Below are 6,159 nucleotides of genomic sequence, written 5' to 3'. Positions count from 1 at the left end.
AACAGTGAAAGGAAAAACGGTAAGGTAGAAGATCAAGAATAATATAGTGTTCTCTCACGAGTGCTTTGATGGAAATGTCCACGAGTTTGATCTACCATGTGGTCTATTCTTTGTTGGAGGGATATAGAGTGTACATGGCATTGTGTATAGATAGATCACTTATGTGATGGGGTTGTTAGAGTCAGATCGGGCTCAGACCTGGTATCGCATAGTCTAGTGAGATGATTTCCAGATACAGAGAGAGTTAGATTGTGCCCAAGCGAGTAACGAGGATTGTATTATGGCTCAGTTTAAGGTGTTAAAATTCTTCATTCCCACTGTGTGGTAGTATTGCGTGTCCTGGATGGTTTATCATGAGGTATTTCAAAAGGAGTTACAGTCATATAACCGATTGTGGTTGTGGGATGATTGAAGTAGAAGTTTACAATATGTGGTTTGTTTGATTACGTTTTGGCGAGAAAAGTTGAAGTACTCTTTATCGAAAGCTTGCAACTCGATGAGTTGGAATGTGCATGTCCCAAGAAGCTCTTTTGGCGGTATAGATGAGTAGGTTTAATGAAGTCAAAATGGTGATATGGTCTGAGTTCGTTCGAAATCTTCAAAGTATGAGATTTGTTGACGATTGAAGATATTAAAAGAAAACAAGAAAAATCGAGCATGTAGAAGCTCGCGGTCGCGAGCTAGGGCTTGCAGGTCACGAGGAGTTAACAGTTGAGTATTAGAGTCTGGAAATTAGGACCCTTGTAACGTAGCCACCAAGTTTTTCAGTTTTGGAATGATTTTGTTTGTTACATATAATTTGTAACCATAATCTCATTGTATTAGAGGAGCACCTACGAAAAATTAATAAGAAAATTTTCTCTGTTTGATTGTGGACTAAACTAATTGTAAGATTAAGGGTCAATCTTTGGATTAAACCACGTTAAATATGATAACGCTTCCACCCGTAATCTAGTATATTCTAGATGTCGTATCATCTAGATACCTCATTCTAGTTTCTTCTAGATGTCGTCATCTCATGTGGAAGAAGCAAACTTGAAAACAATGACGGCTAGTCAACTTTGACAACTCATATGGAAGTAGCAAAGTTGAAAACAATTACGGCTAGTCACCATTTTATGTGTTCACACCATCCCGTTCACACCTTTCCACCTCCTCAAAGCTTTCTATAAATAGAGGTGCAAACCTCATTTGTAATGCATTCAGAAAAGTGTAATCACACCTAGTTAGTGTGTGTGCGTTAAATGTGTAATCCTAACCAAGAGTGAATACATCCCTAGAGAGTGGTGAGAATTCCTAGTGTGTTAGTTTGAGAGTTTTTTTGTTTTTGAGTTTTGTAATACTCTGTAATCTATTCTTATGAGTAATAGAGCTATTCTCTCTCAAATTTGTGTGTACCAACGTCCAGTCGATCCCCTCTTAATCACAACAAAATACTGTGTTATATTAGTTTCCTTTTCTATTATTATCTCCACGTGTTCTTGATATTCTATTTGTTATGTGGTGAGTTTGATAACTAGGATTATCAGTTCTTATGGGGCTCGGTAAAACTCTTAACACCATTCATTTGCTTAATAATTATAATGGTTCTATATAAAAGGAGATTTAATAAGTTTTTACATTTCCAAAGATTGACCCTTAATAGAAAATGTAGGTTATAAAATTCACAAAAATGTAGTTATGAACAGGAGCAAAAAACTACCATATTGTTTGGGTATTTTTCTTTTGACAAAGCAAACTTTCACACAGATTCGTCTGCTGGTTAGTATCAAGTTACAATGACGACAAAAAACTAAAACTTGATTTGGCAGAACACGTTATCATTGTATGGAAATCGTGTACACTGAATACCATTGCCAAAAAATAAATAGGTTACTTTAGTGGGGTACACAAATGAGTTAAAAGTGACAATGCCCACAACAGCTGAAGAAGGTTTCAATCATAAAAAAATTAGCTCCTGAGACTACGTAATATCCTGGGTTCATTGCCCCAATATCCTCGGTTCAGGTTCAAACCTCACTGACAGCATATTTTAGGGTGAACAGATCGAGAAAAAGGTCGGAAACTGTCCAAACCTGTAAGCAATTTTCGTTATAGGATCCATAGTTGCTATTCCTATGGAAAGCATTATGTAATTCTGATATGGTTCAGTTAAACCAGTAACTGTATTCTATTAATTTGTATGTATACTATTTTATTTATGAGCTATAAACATTGGTTATCAATTGTAAATAATTGTAAATGTAATATTGGAAAGATGTATATATATATATAGGACAAGGAGAATCACAATTGGGCATTGGCTGAATTTTAACAAAAGTAGTGTCTTTTTGGGTGGTGGTGGTCATATAAAAATGAAAAAAAGAGGCTGGTGTGTTAAATCAGTACCCACCGTGCGGTATGCATCCCGTTAGTTAAGGGTACTGTCCTTATCCTGTCAGTGTTATTTTCCCAAAATCGATTACGTTGTCTTTTTCTTTGAGGTTGTCAACCAGCAACGCGTAATGGAAGAATCAAACCTGATTCCATTTCAGCTAGATACATTTTAATGATAACCAAGCTGCTAGGATCACTTTAATCAAACTCTAATTATATGCTTAGGACTTTTGAGCACTCTGATCCTCATCATGTAGTATCCCTTAATCGAGGTATAAATCAAACAGGAATTAATGATCCATATGACTCAGTAGTTGGAAGCTTAATGATTTACTTACTATCATGTTAATTATTGTTAACTATTTTGTATTTCTATTTTTATTTGTAACGAAAAAGGTTATATATGAAAAATGCCAGGTCCTCAAATCATGCAAACTTCCATATTGGGCGAACCAAAGCCGTCCTTTAGGGGAAAAAGTCATTCGATAAAGCATGTGGAAACAAAAGAAAAGTAATATAACGTAACAAAACCAATCTTGGATCACCCATACACGAATTGTAATCTTGATTCGTTAAGTTTGTATAATATGACGACTTCAAGTTATAGTTGTTTGTGGCATATTGCATCATTAAACATAAATAGGTCGATAAAGGAAGCTAATGAGTGTTGAGCAATTCGCTATCAGCAAGACCTTAAATATATTTTCATCTCAGTCCTAATTCTGGGGTTGGAAAAAAATATTGCTAGCTAGAGATCAAACTAACTTTGCTATCTGAAGTTTCATTATCAGCTTTATTATTTGTAAATGAACTCGTGAAAAAAGCTTATTACGTGCCGCTTTACCTTGAGTATGACATAAATGATGAAACTCGCTTTAGATGGACGGAACAGAGAAAAAAATACCTCAACTCTTTGAATTAACAAGGCCATATCAATGGTAAATTGGCAAATTACATTCTTCCATATCTTCATGAAGAAAAATTGCATCAAGAATCATGGCTAAAGTTTTTCATTATCCTAGGTATAGCAAGTGGACCCAAATATGCTAATCTATTGGTATATAGCTACCTCATGTTCATGGTCAATATCTTTTCTCTCTTTTTTGATCTTTTATAAAGAACATACCACTACAATTTATCCTTACTATGAGAGAAACTCTTACATGCTAAGAGATGCATACCATATTTATTGGCTACATGAGGGGCCTTTATACCTTAAGCCCTTATAAGGGTAAGACAACACATTAAAGAGGCAATATAAAATAAAAGAAGAGCAACAAGAAAAAAAAATGAACATGGCAAAGTTAAATTTAAGGACAAGACAAGAAAAACTAGTCTTTATCTGTCTAATGATACTTTTGACCATTCAGTCCAATCATTAAATATGGGTTAGTTAGAAGGCCATATCCCTCTTAACAATTTTTCTTAAATATACATTTAAGTTCTTCATTTATGATCATGTCGATCAGGTATATATAGACGATCTATTGACCTTTCAAGTCTTCATCCAAGTTCAATATGGAGTCTAATTGTTTAGATTGTATACTCTGTATTACTTTATGGATCCAACAAATTTTTCGTAAAATGGAGGTTTTTCGCAGTTTAGATTGATCGTTTATGGCTATCTCTTGCTACCCTAAGATGAAGGAAAGTTCGAAACTGAGAAATTTTGTGAGGATATCAAAGCCACTTATACAACATCATCTTAAGAATGGTTTGTAATTTGTGAAAATATATAACAACAATCAATCTAAAATGCAATGGTGGTGAATAACATTTGAAAACACTTTATAGTCAACATTTGTTATAGATATTGGCTCAAGGGTTCATCAGAAACAGTAGTCAACATGGTTATAAAAACCATATTGATAATCAAGAGGCAATATATATATGTATATATCAAATCACAATCTCTCTGGCTTTATTAGCACTTGCAATTGAAATTAAAATTAAAGGAGTTGCTTTTATTTTTTTCTTCCAAAATGGTATAGAAAAGCTAATCATTCGCTATCGCCGATTAATTTAACAAATAATGACCAAGAAAGACCTACTTTAGTATAATGTGGCACTGATTGGTGCCCAACTGCGTCACACGAAGAGCTGTGATTCCTAAAAAGCAAGAAACAGTAGAAAAGGATATATTTATTTTAATACTACTACCTTTTTAAAAGATATATTAGCTTTTTCTCTAAAATAAAGACATTGATAGGAAACCTTATATCATCTTGATTTGTAAATTGCCACCGTTATAATCGTTATTATTATCTTTTACAAGTAAATTGAATCATCAACAAACTAAGTAAAATTTCGTGTACTCTGATCAAGTCGTTAAGTAGGTATTGCAATTACAATTACACGATTTAACATTGTTTTGCAAGAGCCGTTTCATACACTTAATTGAAATATCAATGTTGCAATCATGTTACGCTTTCAGAAAAAAAGTTGGGAGGGACGAAAATTTGAGTATGCATTATTTTCTTGTAATCTGTTAACAAGTTGTTTACGTAAATTAAATATCTAATTTCTGTCTTAGTGAACTTTAATAAAAAAGTTCTTCCGTCTAAGTTCTATCTTACTTGCACATATCACATTACGTAGTTTGAATACATTTGTAGTAGTAATATTGATATTAACTAATTACACGTCGTTGAAGTCGATTTCATCAGCTTTCAATACTTATTTTAGTAGGAAATGGATTTCATGTAAGATTGTTGAAGAATGATGAAATTATATGGAAGTTGGTGATACTGAAATATTATGTGCACTTCTACTATTTCGGTCATATAGCACTTATACGAGTTCCGATTTAGTTTATTTAAAAGTACAGATGCTCATAATCCGAAGGGCTACAACTTTCATTCAGATGGTTTCCTGAAAATTCTTAACCAGCCTTCAACTACAAGCTAGCATGCAACTGACTACCAAAATTGTTGAGTTTTAGACAGAATCTTGGTTAAGGAGGGCTTGCCATTGGCTACGACTCCGAAGCAGATCTGACATACGCGCTTTTAACTCGTAAAGCACAATTTGAAGATCAAAGGAGGCTGGATTTGGAGTGAGTTTTGGAGATTTTTTTGAAGCTTTTGGAGAGATTCTAAGCTATCAATCTTTATCAAAATCATTACATGAGAAGCTAGCATTGATCATCAAATATCGAACAACATTTCTTTTATTCGGTTAATCATATTTTTTTACAACTATGAACTTCTCTTTAATTACTACTAACTTACATCTTATATGAGATTAAATTATTGGCTAATTATCATATGTTCATCTAGGTTAATAACCCCGATTCTTGGATATATTCATGTTGATTGGTATGATGCATATCATAATATGTTAGGTAAAGTGTTGTTTAAAATCTGATGATTCAAAAGTATTTTTGATTAAGTATTGTTAAGTATGGAATGTAAAGTATGAGATTTTGAATATGGGTACTGCAGACCCTGGTGCACTATGAAGAACACGGACTCTAGCAGAAATTACGAAGTAAAGATCTGAAGACTTCATCAATACGCGTGAAGATATTTAAAGATAAGTGTGAAGAGATGAAGTCAAACCGGAAATCTCTTAATTCAAGTAAAAGTTTTGTTGAGATACGATTTAATCTAGTTTCACTTGTTATCATAAAGTTAGTTAGGAAACGAGATCGTTTAGACTTTGAGAATATTATGCTTCCTTACTACTCAAGTCTATAAATAGGAGATGTTTACCACATCTCAAATCGTTCATCGTTCATTCTCCATTTCTTTAATCTCTATAATTTTGACGAACATTAAAATA

General features: G+C 33.4%; 1 long non-coding RNA gene across 1 annotated transcript; it reads left to right on the top strand.

The window, feature by feature from the left end:
* The first annotated feature begins 5,084 nt into the window (after positions 1 to 5,084).
* On the top strand, positions 5,085 to 5,928 carry LOC139891878 (uncharacterized). The gene is made up of 3 exons (XR_011773891.1): positions 5,085 to 5,552; positions 5,655 to 5,719; positions 5,820 to 5,928. It is a non-coding gene; the product is annotated as an uncharacterized lncRNA (long non-coding RNA).
* Positions 5,929 to 6,159: the final 231 nt, after the last annotated feature.

This window comes from Rutidosis leptorrhynchoides, chromosome 2 (assembly GCF_046630445.1).
Source record: "Rutidosis leptorrhynchoides isolate AG116_Rl617_1_P2 chromosome 2, CSIRO_AGI_Rlap_v1, whole genome shotgun sequence".
NCBI classification, from domain to species: Eukaryota; Viridiplantae; Streptophyta; class Magnoliopsida; order Asterales; family Asteraceae; genus Rutidosis; species Rutidosis leptorrhynchoides.
The sequence above is the reverse complement of the archived record's forward strand: the minus strand, read 5'-3'. Positions and strand labels throughout refer to the sequence as shown.